Raw genomic sequence first — 22812 nt, 5'->3', positions numbered from 1 at the left:
CGTGCAGATAGCAGTCGTCCAAAGAGGTCATGACAGCCACAAGAGTAGCCATACGGGACGTTCCTGTCAACTTCTTTCAGCGGTGCTTCCAGCAGCTATACCAACGTTGGCAAACGTGCATAACGGCCAACGGCGACTATTTTGAGGGTGGATGTGGTTCTGTATAGGTGTAAGCCGTGTACTGCGGCATCGTGTGCAACATACAGAGTCGTGTGGGTGCCTATCCTCCACGCGTCAAGTCTCAGAACTTAATGACTGTACTACGTATAAGTCAGATATTTTCAAGGAATGTGGGAGCTTATACGTAGCGTAGTTAAATTGATCGGCAATATTCAGGGGAAGTAAGTTAGGCCTTACGTGTGGAATGGAAAGGTATTCACAGGATGAATTCATGTGCAGCAGTTATTTGTACAGATCGCTATCAGAAGGGAATTGAATTTTTCCATTGGGATAGGTCTGAAAAAGCATAGCCCACATATTTTTCATACAGATTGTGTACCGGTATTCCAAATTTTATAAACTTTGGCCTAGAATCCGTACAATATGATGGATAAACCTTGATAAAACCCTTTCAGTATTAGGGTAAAGTGTTGCTTCAAATTATTATCAATTATCTGAAAAATGATTTATTGGTACTGTATGTCTTAAGTTCATTTTTTTCACACTTGCTTTATAATAAAAGAATACAATTGTTAATACGCTATTCCAGAAAAATCTGACTTGTTCTCGGTCTATATAACGCTCATTGTAGTCCTGTGAATCTTACTCTGCACTAGAAAACCCTAATCAAAATACTTGTTTAACTATGATATTCATCTTTATATTCAAATTCATTGATTTTCTTTCTCTTGTAAATCATGGTGCTCGTATTATAGAAAAATTTGCATACTGTCAATTTTTTATATGCGGTCAGATAATGTTAATTCGGTTTGAGTTTGTAAAAGCAGTAATATTGATATTTAAGAAGATAATATTATGAGGAGGGTTTTACATCACCATTCTTAATTAAGCCAAAATCAGTCAGACAAACTGAAACTAAGATAGACATTAATTTCATTTAAAGAAATACTCTAACAATAGAGGTAGACTGGCACCAGTGTAACAGTTTTCGGTCAGGGAACATTTAACTAACTCCAAATCACACAGAAATGATAATTATAGTTATACTCATACAGTTACATTCGAAACCAAACCAAAACTCGTGGTGCAACAGTCCCGAAAGGCCATGGCCTACCAAGTGACCGGTGCTCAGTCCGAAGGCCTGCAGATTATAAGGTGTCGTGGTTATCACGAAAAATCCTCTCTGACGTTATCCTTGGCTTTCTCATCGTCAGATAGCTCCTCAGTTGGAATAACGTAGGCTGAATGGACCTTGAACCAGCCCTGAGATCTAGGTAAAAATCCCTGATCTGGCTGGGGATTGAATACGGGGCCTCTGTGTAAGAAGCAGGCACTCTACCCTTACACCGTGGGGTAGGCACTTCATATCTAGAAAATGTATCTGAATTGTATTTTGGAAAGATTTCTGCAGGCAAGTACCTTTTAAACACACTGTTCACAAAATTGAGTAAAAATTGCTTTAATTACTTATCAGAGAGGAATGATAAGCTATATACTGTAATTTTCATAGAAACTTCTTATTTCACAGGTTTTCATTTTGTTGCTATTGAAGATTCTTGCTGTCGGTACAGGAGTTTGTAAATATTTAATTATTTATTAATTAATGCAGATGTGCCAACTATTACAGATTGTCCATAATTATTACGGATTTCACTTTACGATTCCGGTATTGTGGTCAAAGGGGAAATTATTACGGAAAAGCGACATCATCACGAAAAAATATTTTTTGACAAAAAAAGTAAAGAAGGAAATATCTTCGATGCTTTCCAGCATTACTCCACAACCCTTCCCGTTTCAATACTTATGAGTTGGCAATGATACTTATTCGATCGTCACTTCATTTTGCTATGTATAAATGTTGTGAAATTCATTGTGAATGAAGGAGCTCTAGCCTGCTCTTTTCCACTATAAAACCTTAAGTAATGTTGTATCTGCAGTATTAATTGTACCTTACAGAAATTCTTCCTCAGAAAGACTTTCAGTGTTGATAGAAAAAATCAGACAGAATTCAGGCTTATATTAAAGCACATCTGCACTGTAATCGCATATGATTCACAAGACGTAAATGTCAACAGAGGAGGAAGGATGCTTCAAGAAAAGTTACACTGAAAAGCAGCTGCTATGTGCGAAACAAACTACAAAAATGTTATATCACTGAACCAGCAGATGATGTGTAAATTTTATTGTGTCTATGATATATTTTAGAGTAGATTGCTGTCGGGAAGTGTAAAGTGGGGTATCAATATCAGGAAGGGAGAAGCATGCTTTGGAATTGACTTAAACATTTTCTGATGGGGGAGGGGGTGATTACTGATAACCCACTTCATAGGTTGGCACTTCTGTTACTGTGTTCTCCAGTCTGCTGAGAGACAGGTAAAATTTATCTTACGATCTGTAATCATACTTGATTGCTGTCATTTGAACATGTCTTCTAAAGCTAAAGTGTAGAGACTAGGTTTCATTCACATGTATCTGTTCTGAATATTCCAAACAAATCAGTTACAAGATATTAGAATCATTCCGTATTGATGGTTTTCACTTTACAAAGGAAATTTAATATGTTCTCCTATTCAATACATACACATCTCCATCATTAGATGGAGTAATAATAGTCATACATGTTTCAATTCGTTTGAACCATCTTCAGGGAAAAAAGACTGTTAAAGTTTTACATAATTGATGCTAAAAATTTGTTAAAATATTATGAAAAAAGGATGAAAACAAGTGAGACATGACTGAAATTAAAACAGTTCAATATATACACATCTCCATCATTAGATGGAGTAATAATCAACTCATTTGAGCCATCTTCTGTGAAAACAGGTTAAAGTTTTTCACACAATTGATGCTAAAAAATGTGTTAAAACATAATGAAGAAAAGAACAAAAACAAATGAGACATGACGGAATTAAAACATAAGCGATTATAGTAAGGTTGTGGACCTAAGTCTAAAACTAGCAATGTGTATTAATTAAAAAATGATGAATTCACTGTGCTAAAATTTAAAATGACTGTCTTCGTTGAGTCACCATCACAAATAGTTAAAGAGGACAGTGAAAAATTAAGAAACTATGTTTGTGAATACAACAAATGCCAGGTAAAATGTATGTGACACATAGTGGTAACTCCCAATGAAATTCAAATCTGTAATGCAAAAAATGAGGTGGTGTGAGAAACTTGGGCTGATAAGTAAAAAATAAGTGTGAAAAAACTTTAAACTTACTTATTAAATAGTTATCCTCTCGAACGGCCTGACTTCAAATTTAACAGTCCAGCTCTTACTGATCGTGTCTATTGTTGGCTCAGCTGTTTTTGTGTGAATGGGAGGAGTGAAGGGGGAAGTGGAGGAGGCTGCAGGGTTCGTGGGGCGGGGGGAGGGAGGAGTGGTGGTAAGTTGGAGAGATGGAGACGGAGTTTGTTTTTACTATAGAAGTTCTCACAAATATGGAATGAATGTTTCAAGTAGAATGTTCTGTTTTTCATTGTTTTCATTTAAATTATGAGAGGGGTTCATAAACTGATCTATATCGATGTGGATGCTCTCAAGAACGTTGAGCAAGGTGCCTTATTGCTCATAATGCAAGGTTTTAAGTGTGTATACACACCAATAAATAAAGATCTTCCATATTGTAACTGAAACACCCATACTTTAATTCAGCAGAGAACATGAGTTGACACCAGGGCGTCCATGCTAGGAAAATGAGAGAGATAAGGGTAGTATAATAAGTTCCTATGAAGTTAACATTGCTTTTATTTAATTTAAACAAATGATATCACCTTTCTCAGATGAGCAGTAGGGTTTAGAAAGTCGGGGTCGATGATGTCCCACGTCGTTGTACTCCTTCCTCCTCACCATGGAACTCCTTTCAGCACCATGGCACCACGTTATCCCACGGCGGTTGATGGCCCTTGAAGTTCTGTTGAGACTCGAACCCGGGAGTCTGACGTCTGATGATGTCAGCATGCAGCGTGGAATAATTGATTAAGATTTTATTCCACTGAGATCCCATGAAGGGAGTAAAGAAGTGTGTAGACGTTGCACAGAATGTCAGTAGGATCTGATACGACACTTGTCTACTGCACTTCACTGAAGATTATTACACGACACTGTTCATATGATCTACAAGTTCCACAGTTTGTAAGGTTCAATGCAAATAATATGTTAGTCATTCAATGTACTTATCGAAGAAATTCAAATGAATTTAGTATCACAGTTTATGATGAAAAGAAAGATTATCACAGTTCAAAATATGAAATAATTATCGTCCGATACACTCGTCGATGAAGTCTGGAACATTCTGACACTAAGGCTCAGTTTTACAAAATGAACACTGTTACTTTGGCACAGTCTAACGAAAAGAAGCAAATTATGTCACCGAGACACAGTCTTATGTAATATGGAAAACACAGTAAATGCTGTAACGAAGGCACAGTATTATAAATACAAGTTAAGCACAGTTTGTGAAATGAACACTGTTACGAAGACATGCTCTTACGAATAGGAATTAAGTTCTTTCACTGAGGCACAGTCTTATGAAATATTCTAAACCACCGTCTTTACGAACTTAAATGAATTATGCAAGTCACTTTGTGATTGTTTACTTGTAGAAGGAATGTCAATTATTTAAGCCCTTTCAGTTCGACACTTTGCGAAACGAATTCTGTTACTCATGTGTCACAGTTCATACAAGTCAATCACTATTAACAACTTGAGGGAATTATCACCTCCAATCTCACACGAAGTTAGAGTCCTAGGTACGCACTTCTGACACTTAGAAATTTAAACTGGAACACTCATACTTTGCAATACGTCAGTCATCAGCACTCAGGTGGACAGCGTAACGACCTCGAATATAACTTTCCGCAGCTGGCCCGCAGTGGCAGCTGGGAATACACTAAGAGACTGACTTCTACTAGCCCAGCGGGCTGCTTTTTTTATGCGTAGGCCGGACCATGTGGTTTCAAATTCAAGATTTTTCTATCTTTAATAACTCGGCTATCCTTCCGCCGATTTTTATGAAACTTGGTACCGTACATTATCATTTGTGATAAGGGGCTACACTGTGACATGTTTAGAATTTTGATAGCGTATTCCATTCTTAAGATATTGAAATAGAAGGAATAGAAAGTTCGATAGTGAAGTCACCTGGCCTTGGCTGGCTCTCTGCAGCGAGGGGTTGCATACCTCGCTGTCACTTCCACTGCTTGCACGCACAGCAGTCTTTTCAAACTCTTTCAGATGGGTGTTAGCACGAGTTACGTTGGAAATACTTTGACAGAGAATGTCGGCATGGCATTCCCGTTTCAATATATTTGTCAGAACTTCTATAATAAAAACAAACCCCGCCTCCATCGCTCCAACTCATCAATACTCCTCCCTCCCCCACCTTTCCACACCAGTGCTGCACCCCCCTTCCCTTCCCCCTTCACTCCTCCCATCCTCGCAAACACAACTAGGCCAACAATAGACACGATCAGTAAGAACTTGGCCATTAAATTTGAGAAGGTCAGGCCGTTCGAGAGCATAACTATTTAATAAGTTTAAAGTTTTCTTCACACTTATTTTTTACTTATTAGCCCAAGTTTCCCACAGAACCTCATTTTTTCCATTACAGATTTGAACTTCATTGGCGGTTTCCACTACGTGTCACATACATTTTACCTGGCATTTGTTATCTTCGCAAACATAGTTTCTCAGTTTTTCGCTGCCCTCCTGACTATTTAAAAATAAGGCAAACACAGCTAAGCCAACGTTGGAAACAATCATTGAGAATGGGACCGTTAAATTTGAGAAGGCCAGGCCTTTCAAGAGTGCACCTATTTAATAAATTTGAACTACATTGGTGGTTTCCACTATGTCTCGCATACATTTTACCTGCCACTTGTTTTCTTCTCAAACTTGATTTCTCAAGTTTTCGCTGCCCTCTTAACTATTTGTGATGGTGACTCAACAAAGACAGACTGTCATTTTAAATTTTAGCACAGTGAATTCGTCCTCGTTTATTAGTTATAACACGCTGCAAGTTTTAGACTAAGAGGTTCACATCCTTGTCATAATCACTTATGTTTTAATTCCATCATGTCTCATTCGTTTATGTCTTAACACATTTTTTTAGCATCAGTTATGTAAAAAACTTTAACCTGTTTTCATTGAAGATAGTTCAGACGAGTTGATTATTACTCCATCTAATGATGGAGATGTGTATATATTGAATTGTTTTAATTTCCGTCATGTCTCATTTGTTTTCATTCTTTTTAAAAATTAAGTTTGAACACATTTTTTAGCATCGATTATGTAAAACTTTAACCCTCTATTTTCACTGAAGATGGCTCAAACGAGTTGAAACATGTATGACTGTTATTACTTCATTTAATGATGGATATGTGTATGTATTGAATAGGTTATATTAAATTTCCTTTGTAAAATGAAACAAATCAGTTACAAACGTGACCCTTACATTAAAGTGATCAACATGATCATTTTTAAGGTACTGCTAGGCCTATATACGTTTTTTCTGTTTTCGGGGACTGAATTTCTAATGTGTGTTTATTTTTAAAATTCTTCTTAGTTGTGTAGTCTTGTTATTCAGTCTGCTAAAGTTTTTTTTGTTTCATTTGTGCGCCACCTACTGTATAGACTATCCAAAGGATTAGTGGAAATTGTTAAATAACAGTGCAAAATATATTCAGTTTTTGTACACAAGTATCTTTTAAGTATCTTGATACAGTATATGTATATTTATTGCATGTGTGCACGGTATTTGGTGTAGACTGTCATTAATTTATTAGGGCCAGGGAAAGGCTAAGTTTCCTTTAGGCTTCATATTAGACATTATTGGTCACTTTCCAAGAATTAATTTACGGTCTACTTGTACCACTTGAGATCTCAGGATTATTATACTGCGTAACTTCTCTGTGGTATTTGGTTTGAAATTAGTAACATAGCAGTTTCGGTTTGCGAAACGATGAGAATTTTCGTACATATCTTCTGATTCTTATTGCCACACTTTAAAGAAAATCATTTTTAGTTTCGATGTCCGGCTCCATGGCTAAATGGTTAACGTGCTGACCTTTGGTTACAGGGGTCCTGGGTTTGATTGCCGGCAGGGTCGGGAATTTTAACCCTAATTGGTTAATTTCGCTGGCACGGGTGCTGGGTGTATGTGTCGTCTTCATCATCATTTCATCCTCATCACGACGCGCAGGTCACCTATGGGAGTCAAATAAAAAGACCTGCACTGGCGAGCCAAACCTGTCCTCGGACACTCCCGGCACTAAAAGCCCTACTTCATTTTATTTTAGTTTCGATGTATCTAATTATCATCTGTTCTTAATGTCCAGCTCCATGGCTAAATGGTTAGCATGCAGTGCAGGCTTTTGGTTCAGAGAGTCCTGAGTTTGATTCCCGGCCAGGTCGAAGATTTTAACCTTCATTGGTTAATTCTGATGGCTCGCGGGATCTGGGTATGTGTGTGGCTTTGTCATTAAAATTTATCATAGGTAGGGTGCCATCCTCACAGATGCATAGGTCGCCTGTACAGCGTCGATTCGAGAGACCTGCACCAGGCCTCTTCGGAAGCCACACGCAATTATTATTATTATTATTATTGTTGTTGTTGTTGTTGTTGTTATTATTATTATTATTATTATTATTATTATTATTATTATTATTATTATTATTATTATTATCATCATCATCATCTATTCTTACTGTATTATCTTGTGTCGCAGGAATAAAAAATAACGTGTTTTAGGTTTTCATGTGTACATAATGCAAGTTAATGCATGAATTCCATACTGCGATCTCGTCAAGCTGAGGAGCACCCACAACATGGTGGTATGTGTATGGACATAACTTCCCCAGGCATACGCTTCTGTGCAGCCAGCGGTGTGGGGCCTTGACAATTCCTTCACAATGCTGACATTTGTTTCCCCATTTTCTAATCGCCATATTGTGCATGATTTTTCTTCAATATTAAACACTTTCCTTTTATTTTGCGATATCTCCACAGCGATGCTTGCCTTGAGTATTTAATAGACGGATTGATTTGAAATCTACAGTAATCAGCGTTACATCCTTGTCAGCAATCCCCAATTACTTAACAAACAAAAATCAACATCGGACATGATAGCTGATACATTTCTCTGAAAATGTGATCAAAATACGTTGTTTTGTACGATATGTCGTAATAAGCGACGTTGTACTAAGAATTTTTTTAAAATACAGTGTTTATATAGGATTTAGGCAGGACCGCTAGGTTTTGCTGTTCTATCCAATACGTCATTAAAAGCGATGATATGGTTGTTGATTCCATAGGGAACCTGAAATATTTGTCCCGAATGAGTAAATTTATAATAGGCCTACCTATATAAATGGTCCATTATTGGACATTATAAATTTCCTAGCTAACTCATTCCTGGAATGGAATCAACATCTGTATCATCTGATGGCCAGGCAGGCATCAATTTTTGGTAATGAGACAGTCTCTCATGGTGCAGTGGCACTGCTGGTGGCTCTTAAGTAGCCTACACAGTGGCCTCCACGGTATGTACTAGGCATGCGTCTTAGGGTGGGTGTGCTATTTACCAACTGATGAGCCCAACTTAGCACATTGGGGCAGAACGCTGGCAACCAGGAATGAGTTAGCTAGAAAATTATATTGTCCAATAACGGACCATTTACATTGGTATGAAAAGCGATGTCACATTAACTGGTTTAGACTGTATAAAAAATAAGTATTGCCCTCTTTACACATATTTATTTTGCATTAATACTATTGTCTGCATCCCATGTCCACCTGGTGGCCATAATTGTTCATGCATCAAGTCTATTCATTCAAACACCGTTGTTAACAGGTTCGAGTCTTGTTGGTCAGAAATATTTTCACCATCAGAAGGTTGGCTGGCCGGGTTGGAAAGGCGGTGGTATATAGTTTCTAATCACTAGATTGCATGCCAGGAGCCTGGATTCAATTCCATATGATGCTGTTTATGGTAATCTGTCTGTCAGATGGGGATGTTAGGCCTTCAACAGAACCCCTTAGTGCTATTTAACTGGAGTAGGCTTTATGTTAGCACCAGATTTTACCCTCTCCCTTCTCCCTATCAAAAATCACATGATTTATTTCATCTCATTAACTCCTCTGATGAGGTTGATGTCAAGAAGGGCATCCGATCATAAAAGCTCGCTACGAAGATTCCTCTCACTTCATACCCGAACACGTAGAGAAACAGAACAAGGGTTGGACGTACATACTATTGTATGCATCCTATTACCATTCTGTATCATATTTGATCTATCTTGTGTATTATTTTAGTCATTAGAAAAGTGTGTAACATCTATGTCTGTACATGTATAATATGCTTAATAGTTATGTTCATTGTACAGTATTTGCAAATACACTGTGTAGCCAAAAGTCACCATACACACTGTTCCAAAGGCACCAGCTTTGTAGCTAGCCCTTCGTCTGTTTTTATTACAGTTTTTGCCCTTTGGGATAGGCTCCATTCTAACTTGTGGTAAACTACCAGAATAAATAGTTCATGCATGTTTGTTGGTCAAGTTGGTCTAGCATGCAACTGATGACCCAGCTCATCCCAAAGATGTTCTGTTGGGTCCAAGGTTCACACGGGGGCTTTCAGTATGCCAGTGAAGTAGTTGACCTTCCTTTATGGACTGGAACATTATGGTGCTGGTACAGAAAATAGCCTATTTCAAATTGTTGCTGCAATGTGGGAAGCGTATCCTTATCTAAAATGTCTCTGTATATGCAAGAGGTCATCATTCCATCGATTGAATTAAATGACCCAGGCACAAACTAGAAAATCAGCCCCAGACCATTACACTACTGCCATAAATTTCACTACCGTTCTCTATAGCTGCAGTCGCTTAAGTGTGGCCAGTATTCGGGAGGTAGTAGGTTCAAACCCCACTGTCGGCAGTCCTGAAGATGGTATTCCATGTTTTCCCATTTTCACACCAGGCAAATGTTGGGGCTGTACCTTAATTAAGGCCACGGCCGCTTCCTTCCCACTCTTAGTCCTTTCCTGTCCCATGAGGCGTATCTCTGTCGGCACGACATAAAGCAACTTTTAAAAACAAATTTAGCAGTCGATGATACCGCACATGCTGGTTAATGTTGTTCACTAGGTCCACACATCGATCTGAGTTTCGTAGCATGTATCTTGAGTCATTATTTCATAATACCCTTTTGCAGTGCTCCACAGTCCACTGGTTAATACTGTTCGCTAGGCATCCGCCTGGTCCACACATCCATCTGAGATTCATAGTCAGTGCACCATTTCCTGTCCTTAAATCAGACTAACTCGGGGGGGGGGTAGAGCATGTAGTGGTGTCCAAAAAATGGCCGTAAGAAAATCTCTAAATAAACTTATATTAATTACTATATGGACAGGAGATATGGAGGCATGCCGTATTTATGCGAATAATCTCCGCATATTTAAAAAAAATGTAGGCACAAAATTGGGTGCCGGTTTTATTTGCGTCAAGGTTGACAACACGCTCCTGCTCACCTAGTTTTTGATGTTAGGTGTACAATTATGCTTTGTGTAACTGCAGATGGAAGAAAACTGACCCAATTTGTCATATTTAAACGGAAAACAATTCAAACTTTTAATTTAAAACTTTACATTTTAAAAATAGTATTTTACAGAGTGTTTTAAATTCAAAATTTCTCCATGTCATGATAGAATAAGTTTTCTGGAACGTGCAGGGGTAGCTTCCCACGCTTTCACTTCGGCGTGTCGACAGTGTGTTTCATAGTTACTAAGTTAGAGTGAAATTGTAATTATTTTGTATTCAGCATTTTAAGGAACTCCACAATATCACCTAACAGGCAGTGTACAGAGAAGAAGAATCCGTGAATACTGGCGATGCCAACAGTTGCCGAAAAATCGTGGATCATAATTATAACTCAATAAATTCATAAGCACCAAACAGTATTGTCAATGCCAATGAAACTGCATTGTTTTTTATGCCTAGCCCAAACAGACTTTTTAAAAGCAGATGGGGTCACTGTACTATGTTGCAATGCAGATAGAAGCGAAAGACTTCCTCCCCTGGTCATAGGAAAGTTCGATAAGCCACGAAGTTTTAAGGGCATCGGGTACTTTCCGTGCAAGTACAAGGCATCTAAAAATGCAAAGAGTACAGTAATCCAAAAAATAAAGCATTTGCACAGGGGTGCCAGCATAATTTGCCCTCTTCTTTGAATCTTTTTTTTTTAATTTCGTCGTGTGAGGTTATGTTTGTCGGTGATTTATCCAAGTGCATTATCTGAATAATGTAAAGGCAACTTGTTGGATACATTTCGGAAATAGTTATTTCCATAGCATTTGAAAGGTTTAAACTGTAAATCAAAGTGATTGCATGCATTAATTGGCCTTAGAATACATTGCGACGCAGCAAGTGTTGGCATTTGTGCCATGGCGAGAAATCGTACAAGGATAGAGTTACTGTCCTGTGTTGCAATGCAGACGGAAGCGAGATACCTGCTATGTACTTCCTCCCCTCGTCATAGGAATGTTCGATAAGCCACGTAGTTTTAAGAGCATCGGGTACTTTCAGTGCTAATAAAAGGCATCTAAAATGCATACAGTGCAGTAATCAAATGAACAAAGTACTTGCACAGGGGAGCCAGCACAAACTTCTCCTCGTCTTTGAATTTTTTGTTTTTCTTTCGTTGCGTGTGGTTATGTTTACCACTGAGTTATCCAGGTGCATTATTTGAATAATGTAAAAGCACCTTATTGGATACATTTTAGGAATATTTCTTTTCCATGGGGATTTGAAAGGTTTAAACTGTGAATCAATGTTAACTGCATGCAGTATCGGGTCTGAGAATATTTTGTGATGCGTAAAGGGTTGGCATTTCTGAAGTACGAGTTGGCGGTTAATTCTAAATCATGTAATTCGAAGTCCGATTTTTGCGTCCCAACAAATTCCTATTAACGAGGTTTTACTGTATCGCAAAACTAACATCAGAGTTCGCCGGTGTGTCTGTTTCAAGTGTTTACATTGCACGAAAAGTATTATCCACCATCAATCGTGTTAATATCCAAGTAAAAAGAGACTGTGTGGGAAAAGTGTTTTAGACCGGGAGTGTGAAGAATTTGTAAGTAATTTAAGAAAGGATTCTAGTGATGCAAGAGATAACGAATCTCCCGATCTACAGGGAATCAAGCCTATTACAAGTTCAGATTAATGAAATACCTAGGCCTACTTGCTAATTTTCATGGCAAATATATTTCATAACAGTGATAATGTATTTTTATCATCTCAAATATGTTCAAGCAAAGCAGCTATATCTGTAAATTTACATGTTCATATTTGCGTAAAGACCACGTGGACCTCGCGGACTGATATGAAATGTTTATGCCTACGTTACTCTTTCGATGGAAGGAATTTTAGTTAATTACATTTTTATCAAAATGAACCTTCCTAAAATTAGGGTGCGGGGGTTATTCAGTGGCAGGGATTAGTCGCGTAAATACGGTATTTTGAAATGAGATATATAAGCGGTAGAATGGATTTATTGTTCCAAAACATAAATGCGGTTCATACTAAATGTAAACCAAGAGAAAATTTGTAATCTCGACCCCAAAATCGGTTGTAAAAATGTGACTCACACATGAAATGAAATACATGACAACAAAAGTAAAAACATAAAAGGAAAAGTGGGCAACGACCCGAAAATAAAGTTACAAAGTCTATTTACATGGAGATTCGATCCGTGTTACAAAATAATTGTGTAACTGCGCCAGCTAAGTACCTAAGTCCATTTGCCCTTTGGCATCGATATCAGCCGTTCTTATGATGTTCCAGAACTACTGATACACTAGTACAAAATAATTGACTATCTATATTTAGACTCCGACATATTCGGATTCACATAATAAATCACATTGGTGAAGGGTGGTTCCAATACACTATCTCCCACCAAAATAAAGCACTGATTCTACTGTATGAGTGCATTTGTATGCAAATTGGACCAGACAGAACTGGGTTGCCATCATATTAGCTATTGAGCTAAGAATCCCATATTATTTATTATTATTTACATATTTTACGCCCACATTGGAGCACTGAAATCAATACATTTGAGTTAATTTCTTCTTCTTCTTCTCCCAGAACTTTTTCATCCTCTCCGACCTGGAAGCCCTTTGTGTGTCCGATATAGTATATTGTTTCCGTTCAACTGCTTTTAGTTTGAGACTTATGCTTTTGTTCTTCAAAATCCTCTTCTCTTTTCTGTCTTTGATTTGTTGCCGAGTTATACCCAATTCTTCCAAATCGTCCTGAACTTCTTTGAACCAATTATTATTGATTTTATTCTTCAAAAAGTAATCGAATAGTTGTTTCAATATCCTGGTGTCTGCTAATCTTGATATGTGACAGAAAAAGGAAATTCTTCTTTTACGCATTGTAGATATTATTGATTCACATTCACGATAGACAATGTTGTTAGGCAACAATCTCCACTGTCCATCAACTTGGTGTTTTTTATTAATAATTGTTCTAAGAATTCTTCTCTCAGTTTTCTGTAATTTGTCTGTTGTAGATTTTACATTTAATTTGAATAAAGTTTCACTAGCATAGGTTGCCTCTGGTTTAACTATGGAATTATAGTGTTTCAGCTTAGCGTTTATCGAAAGAGATTTTTTTTTATAGGTTGGCCAGGTAAGTCTTTGTGCTTGTTTAAATTTAGTTGTTCTGTGTTCTATTGCTTCTTTTTCATTTGTGTTCCATGTTATTATTTCCCCAAGATATTTGAATTTCTGAACAATTTTAATCTCTTTATTACTGTTCAGCTGAATAACTGGTAAATCAACTTTAAAAGTTGGCATCATTTCTGTTTTTTCAAATGAAATTTGTAATCCCATTTTTTTAGCTATAATTTCTAGTTGTTCAATTTGAAATTTAGCCTCTTCTATTGTATTTGCAAGTAATGCTAAATCGTCCGCAAAAGCAAGGCAGTTGAGTTTAATATTTCTACCGATCTTGATAGTTGGTTGGCATTTCTTGTTCCATTCACGCATAACCTTCTCTAATGCACAATTAAATAACAATGGTGAAAGTCCGTCTCCTTGTCGAAGTCCAGTTCTTATAGTGAATGATTCTGATAATTCACCTCTAAATTTAACTTTTGCCTTCGTATTTTTAAAAGTCATATTAATGAGGTTAACAAGTTTTTGATGTAAGCCAAATTCTTTAAGGCTTTTTAATAATGAGTCACGATGAATACTGTCGTATGCTTTTTTAAAATCTACAAACGTGATGACCAGACCCTTACTTCGAACTCTTTGGTGCTTCATTATCCATTTTAAACTAATGATTTGATCTGGACAGCTTCTACCTGGTCGAAATCCTCCCTGATATTCTCCAAGTTCTTGGTCGAGTTGTTCTTGGATTCTTGTGTATATAATCTTGGATAAAATCTTGTATGTAATATCAAGTAAGGATATCCCCCGATAATTATTTGGATCGGAGCGATCACCTTTCTTGTGCAGCGGGTGGATTATCGCTGTATTCCATTCCTCAGGAAGCTTCTCCGTGTTCCAAATATCAATGATGTATTTATGTAGGTTTTGAATAGTCTGATCATTAGCATTCTTCCATATTTCTGCTACTATTTGATTCTCTCCTGCTGCTTTGTAGTTTTTAAGTGCATTAATTGCCGTTTTCACTTCATTGTAAACTGGTGGTATAATCTTTTGTAATGGAGTTTTATTTTTTGGGTTAGGATCAAATTCTAAATGTTCCACAGGATCCTCACAATTAAGTAACTCTTTAAAGTATTCTGCAAGAATGTTAGCATTATCCTGATTATTGTGTGCCATTTTACCATTTTTATTTCTTAACATAAGTGTGGGAGGGGTAAATTTAGATTGATATTGCTTGAATGTTTTGTAATAGTCTCTTGTTTTATGCTGATTGAATGTTTCTTCTATAGTGCTAAGCATTTCCTTTTGATAATTCCTTTTAATTGTCCTAATTTCTTTAGCTGTTTGTCTTCTGGCATTAATTAGTTCTTCTCGAGATTTTTCCGTTTTCCTCTGTTGATCATTTATCCATGCCTTGTGTCTTGCTTGAATTGCTTTGTCACATTCCTCGTTCCACCACGCATGTTTCTTTCTCCTTTTGATTGGGGCAATTTCTTCAGCTATGGTTTTAAGTTTGTTGATCATTGTCTCTAATTTGTCATTTAAAGGTGTTTTGGATCTCTCTAAATATATTTTATTATTTATTAAGTAACTGGGATCATAATTTCTCCTTGCTTTGAGATGATTATGTTTGTGTTTCCTTTTTGGTGTTAACTTGATTTTTATTTTTGAGATATAATGATCCGAGTCAATGTCTACCCCACGGAGGACTCTGACATTATAAATTTCTTTATGATAATCTTTATCCATGGCAACATGATCCCATAATTATACAACACAAGACACATAAAAACAAGCATATACACACACATAAAATAGAACAAACCTGTGGACAAAATATATACAGACAAACATATATCACAGAGATATCGGGGATTGAACCCGACATTGGCAGGCTTTGTAGGCTTGCGTCTAAAACACACACAGTTGCCCATCTCTCTCTCGCTCCACGTGCTTAGGTTGATCAGCTGTTTGGAAAGCAAAACATTCACTACAGGCAAGGAAGTGCAGAGGTCTGGGAAACCTAATGGAATCTCATAAATTTTACTTTCACTTGACATGAGGGGAAACTAGCACTCGGCTGTCAGATGGGCCGATTCGCTTGGGGAGCTTATACAAAGAGACAGGCCTTCGCCCGCAATACTTCTCGTAAACGAGGAAACAAAATTCTTTCACATATCCACGCTCAGCCACCACTTTCTTAAGCAATTCAACAGTTGGCTAATTATCGCCTCTACAAACATGGCTCCCAGCAGTAACACAGCATTTCTCGCCTAATCACACATGTTTGGCCCCAAAATCATCCCTCTGGCATTTCAAGCCATTCACTATGCATATCCTTCGTTCGGTCCCATGTTGTTCCCGGACTTGCCTTCTTGCCAATATAAATTATCCTATTATGACCCAACGATGGGCATATTGTCACTGCACATCTTGTAGTTACTGGAATATTCCATGCAACGTGCAGAGAAAACAACCTAACTAAATTAATGTTACTAACTGTCTCAAATTATACCAACACAGCGGGCGTATAGCCTGTATGAATTTTAAAGGAACTCTACCCGAAATATCTCTACGAAAATGACATAAAAGACAAACAGAATACACTAATCAAGCAAAATAAAACCATCTACAGTCGAACCTCCCTTCTGCGGACACCACCGGTTCCAAGGAAAAATGTCTGTTACGAGAGGTGTCTGCTAAAACAAGTTTGTAAAAATAATCGAAATTACATTTTTTTTTTTTTTTTTTACTAGTTGATTTACGTTGCACCGACACAGATAGGTCTTATGGCGATGATGGGACAGGGAAGGGCTAAGAGTGGGAAGTAAGCGTCCGTGACCTTAATTAAGGTGCAGCCTGGTGTGAAAATGGGAAACAACGGGAAACCATTTTCAGGGCTGCCGACAGTAGGGTTCGAACGTACTATCTCCCGAATAGTGGATACCGGCTGCACTTAAGCGACTGCAGCTATCGAGCTTGGTAATCGAACATTTTAATGGCAAAGAACATCCCCCTTAAATATAAGCATACATATCTTTATTTTTATTATTCTAAGTCATCCAAGAATGGAGAGGACGTGGACAACCACGATTGAGATGGAAGGATACCATCCAACGCAGCATTATAGAAAGAAACCTGGACTGGGACACAGTGTTGGAGGAGGAGTGGTGGAAAGACCGAAGAAAGTGGAGAGGAACCATATTTGCCCCTACCCGGCTACAGCTGGATAAAGGGAAATGATAATGATGATGATTTCTGTGTTAGTATTTCATAGAGAATTATTATAAGTGATTTTACATCATTTACAAACATTAAAGTTTCGTGAAGTAATCGTGAAGCTTCGTCTGTGTAAATTTAGTGCAAGTTTTCTTAACTGCGATATTCTCGAAAACGGAGTAAAGTCTGTTAAATGGTTCCATAGTGTTCTCGCCATACTCGCGGTCCAGCGCGACACACAAATTCTTTATCTGTTTAAGCATATTTAGTCCCTGCTTCATTGACAAAACTTCTTGTTCTTCTTCCGCCTCACCGTCATCGTCACTTTTCGTTCCCGATTCGGGCTCTGTAAAACGATAACAAGTTGTATTCAGAATGGTCCCTTTATATGACTGATGAAGGCGGCTATGGATAGCTAGAAATATTTACAAAGTGCAGTGAATTAAAGTAAAGTTGAAAATTTAGCTTAAAAGAATTAAAAGCTATCACAAGAAGAAAATGAATGAGGAGTTGAGGTGCAAACAAACATGAACCTTACAATACGTGCAACACACAATTACTGTATAACTTTATAACACAGAAAGCTTACCGTAAAGTGCGTCCTGGAGTCAGGACTGCCAGTCGCCCTCGAGATCGTCACTGCAAGGAATATTCTCTTCTTCAGCTTCAATATCTTATGTCAATCCAGCTGTTGCTAATGTCTGAAGTTCATCATATTCATTTCGAACCTCTACCTCTGCTTGTTCTTCAACTGTAGAATTAGCGATGCTGCATTTTGCAAAGCATTTCCTGATTATGGTTTTGCTGACTGCATTCCAGGCTGCCTTTGTCCACGAAACTGCATCGCCAACATTGATCTTCATCAGATCAAAAGCTGAGTCTGCTTCATCCATGTGTGCCACTAACGACCGTAAAATCCTCTTACGATAGTCTAATTTGAATGCTTGAATGATTCCTTGATCCAATGGCTGAAGATGTGAAGTGGTATTGGGTGGAAGGAGCAAGAGTTTTACATTTGAAAGCCGTATTTCTGGATGACATGTAGCTTTATCTAGCAATAAGATCTTGAATAATTGCTGACGTCATCCATGCTTTTTTATTCGCATGCCATTTGACACCAAGACAATTTAAGTCCATATTTTTAAAGCACCTGGGTCTCAAGGATTTACCGATTATTAGAGTATTTTCCTTTTCACCAAGTGCGTTACAACAAAACCTGATGGCGATTCTTTCTTTTGACATTTTCCCACCCTTGCAACTTTCATTCGGCAAAGTTAGTGATTTCTTTGGGATCGCCCTAAAGAACAGACCAGTTTCATCAACATTCAAAATGTCTGGTAACCTATCTTTCCAATTTGCTACTTCAGTCACAGACACATCACCACCTTCTCCACAGACTGTTTTGAAACTAACGTTATGACGTTTTCTAAAACAATCTAAACAACCATTGCTAGCTACAAAATTATCAACTTTCAGATTATTTGCGATTTCTCGAGTTTTTTCTTGTAACATTGATCCACTCACACACAGTTTCTTCACTCGAATACACTTGAACCACTCGTATACCACAATGTTCACTTCTGAAGAAACTGACTCCCGCTTTCTTTTCACTCCTCGATTCCTAATTTCCTCCCACTCCTTTAAAATTTTGATTCTATTCTTCACAGTAGTGTTTATTTGAGTTTTCCCGCAGTTGAATTTTTTGGCAAGTTTTCTCACTGAAAGTCCCTTGTCACTTTCTATAATCTTGCCTCGAGATCTAAACACGATCGTCCCTTGTTACTCATGTTTAACAGACAACTGAAATGCTACGGTATTTCTGTCTCACTAATTAGTGCCTGTACTGTCTTTTCCTTCTCCAGTTGACTACCTGAGCTCGACCTTATCAGCGACAGTCTGAGTTATGAATAGAATGAGTGTAAGAAGGGAAGAAAATCCCCAGGTGACTTGTGAGTCAACAGTCTCTGGCAGCATTTTTGGGCAATTAGAATTCTTGGAATAGGCCTATACACCATGAGGTAGAACTGCATTCCAATGTACCTTCTCTCCCCTTGCACTCGAAATAGTACAAACATTCAAAAGGGATTTCCTTATGTCTGAAGAATGGTTTTAAAAGAAAGGATGGCACGTGGTCCGGCGTAATAAATTGTCCTGCAACGTGTAAAATGTCCGCTTAAGTCAAGTGGACGGGACAAATGGCGATGTTACAGGTATGGCGATGTCTGCTGTCCGGAGTTCGAGGTGTACGCTTAAATGAGGCCAATTTAACACTTGTCTTATGTAAAATAAAATTGGTTCCGGGAAAAATTGGAGGTGTCCGCTGAATAAGGGTGTCCGTTAAGGCAGGTTCGACTGTATAATTACCCTATCATTGCCCTTTTTCCCATCTAGCTAAATATGTACACTTCAAATGGGCTAAATCATGCACACCACCCCTGACCAAATTTAACATTAAGTAAACATGAACAAAACTTTTGCCACTCTGGCTGACATTTAATTATTGACATATTCAAATTAACCCTACTCTAGTGTATGAGTATTTCCTAAAACATGCGTATCTGGACATTGGCACATAACTTTTGCAGCTAGCTGTTATTCACCACAGATCATATGTCCGCTGCATCACGGATCGCCTTAGCACATTATGACAGCGGAGGTCCTGGTGTTGATTCCTCGTACAGCCATAGTTTTCTCCTCATTTCTGGAAAAGTCTGCAATGATGCTGTGGATTAAAGTCTCTTCACCGCTTTTGCATGCACGAATACACAATATTGATCCTAATGTTAGGCTATAATTGGCTTAGCCTACGCGCAAGTATTAGTCCCGACCTGTGCGTCATTAGATTAAGGGCATGTACCCACTCAATATTAGTCCTTCTCTGCGGCTCAATATATACAGAACGCACACAAAATATTCATGACTCACGAACACGTACTGACAAAAGATGCTAATTACAACATTAATTGTACTTCTATTTCACTCGCAGGTCTCGAGTTATTATTCTCAGAATAATGAATATATTGAATCTGAACAGTACCAGATCACACTTGGTATTTCAAAGTATTTGAAAAGGACTAGGATAGAGGTAACTACCTTTTAAAAGTACTGCTAGTCACAAACAAAATGTTAAATCTGGAACGTGCGCATAGCGTGTAACCGACTCTGATATACACAAAGAAAATATCACCTCTCATGGAGATCAATACGCACCGCGTGCAACTCGGTAAAAATACTTCCGGCGAATGGGAAAGCTTCCCCTACCATGGGCGTTTAAATAAGACTAACAGTTTGTCTGTTGCTCGAAGCGAATCCCCAGCTAACAGAAATAGTAGTCTGCTAACGACTTTCCAAAGTCCAACGGCTTCACGTTCAAATGAGTCTGAATATCAAAAGCGCTCAAGTAATCATTATCACACAGAAGTGAATGATAACTCCATTTCCAATTTCTCATTAATTTGGACCTGTGGAATTTTAGCTTGATGGCAAATATTTCTGCTTGAATTCAAAGGATCTCAGTCCTGTGAAGATGAAGTTGGTCAACCTGAATTAGTTGTCTTGGGGTTTCCAACGTTCACATTTTACCTCTCCCCTAGCTCGTTTCTGTTGAATTTGAAAAGTAGAATGGGGTCGGCATGCCAGGATGCATAGCAAACGGCTCGATTTGAACTTGAACAAGTTCGCTGCTGATGGAAAAGTACTGGGTGTGCCTCACCTACATCGCAACTCAACTGACTTCTTGCCTTCGTTCCCAGCTCCTTTCATATGCATAAAAATAAGATATTTCCACAGTGTTACAAATAAATAACTGAGGCATATATGGAATGGCTCAATAGCTTATATCTCGACTCATTGTTCCTTAATACCTGTTCCACTGCTTCACAGTCTACTGACTGTGTTGTTAGCACCACTCCAAATGACGTCAGGAATTGGTGCGTGTGATCAGTGGCTCCCTGATAGCAGCACAACAGTGAAAATCAAGTGTTATAGCTCCTGGTAAATAGTCTTGTCACTAAGCTCTGTAGCTGTGACAGAAGTTATCTGCAAATGTCGATCAGGCTGACTATCTATTGGTACTCACAACACACTTCAGAGTTTTTGGGCATACCAGAACGATGGTTGGATTCTGTACCTTTTTGACCTTTCCATTTGACAATGACATCATCAACAGTGGACCGGGGAATCTTCATCTGTTAAGAAATGGGTCCCTACAATCGTACCCCTTTCAAACTCGCCCAAAACTCTCAGTTGATTTATTCTGACAGCAAACACGTGTATGATGTTCAAATGTTCGTGCCTTCACATATGTAGCATCAGGCACGTGTCTTGATGACATTCTAAGCAAGTGCATTGGGAACAAGGGATGTCCGGTGACTTTTGGCTCCATTGTGTATGTATACATGGTTATATGATAAATATATCTCGTGGATAATCAACTTGGGGCCACTTTAGAGAGACGTATTAACAACATATACTTGTATGTAAATAAAACAAGACTTCTTTCTGTCTGTACTTTGGTCAGAATTTTAAAAATTGTCAGCCATGTCCAGTATAAGAAGGGAATGTAATTTTAATATTTGTCATATACATGTGTTTATGTAATGTATGTACATGTATCATGATATAAAGGCTGTAGAAATTTAATTAAAACCGGTATTTGAGGTCAGGAGAGAAGATGCTACATACAGTCTTTGTTACAAATAAATGTATTCACATTGTGTTAAATAGTAGGGGTGGAATACAGTGGGGACTTTGAGGGCCCTGGGACCGCTACGGTAGCTGTGAAAGGCCTTCAGGAACTCTGAAAAGGGGTTCTGGTTAAGACGCAGCAGGTCGTTATGCTACTTAGGTTCCAAAATGGGTAAAAAATAAAATAAATGCAATGTAAATTTTAATTTTGTAGCAGTGGTATAGTATTATTTGAAGTAATTCCACGTACTGTATATGAGTTGACTATGTAAGTACAGGAGATATAAGTAGAATTTTGTAAACAATATAAATTTATTAAGGATGAGCTGTGTGTTTAATAGAAAAAAAAATTAGTGTAAATTGTATAGGCCTAATACTGTATTCTAAGAAAATGTCTTCTTCTCTTGTTAATTTAAAAATTTAGTGCTTTATAATAATGTATTTTAGTGTACCATTGCCACTGAGGTAGACACCTCATTTGCAAATAAAGTAATTTTGATTTGATTTTGATTTGATAGTAGTTCAGGGAAATTTGTAAAAATTAATTTTCATGTATTTTCATGAACACCGATCTTACCAATTAAAGCTACATGACAAAGGTATAGAAAGTAAAATTTCTGATCTTAGGCGCAGTATAAATTGATCCTACGACGAATAATAACGAAAATATGTCTGATTATTATTAATGTCGTGGATACTGTTGTCACTAATGTCAATAGTATTGAGGAATCCTTTATAACAAATATAGGAGGAACCATAAATTCTGATCTTACATGCCTTATGAGTTTTTATTGTAGTAGAAAGGTACTTTAATTTATTGTCTGTCCCAAAGCAAACCCTGAGTAGACATCTGCATATGCGCGATATAGAGTAGTTACCTCGGCGAGTGGAACAGTGTCTGTCTGAATATTGATAGGGAAAAACTGGGGAGTTGGATAACTTCTTTTTTTTTTTTGCTTGGATCATACATGTTCTGACAATTACTGTGCTTAACACACTTGTCCATCATAACAATCAAGCTATTCAATCTGTGCTGTGGAGGTGCTGATAGATACTGGAAGTTGACGCACTGAATGAAACAGCAGACCAATTTATACGGCTGTC

At 37.8% G+C, this 22812-nt stretch overlaps 1 protein-coding gene across 1 annotated transcript in view; it reads left to right on the top strand.

Annotated features, from left to right (window-relative positions):
- Plc21C (Phospholipase C at 21C) overlaps positions 1–22812 on the top strand; it is a 182382-nt gene that overhangs the window by 64703 nt on the left and 94867 nt on the right. The gene's annotated exons all lie outside the window — the stretch shown is intronic.

This window comes from Anabrus simplex, chromosome 9, assembly GCF_040414725.1.
Source record: "Anabrus simplex isolate iqAnaSimp1 chromosome 9, ASM4041472v1, whole genome shotgun sequence".
Classification (NCBI taxonomy): Eukaryota; Metazoa; Arthropoda; class Insecta; order Orthoptera; family Tettigoniidae; genus Anabrus; species Anabrus simplex.
The sequence above is the reverse complement of the archived record's forward strand: the minus strand, read 5'-3'. Positions and strand labels throughout refer to the sequence as shown.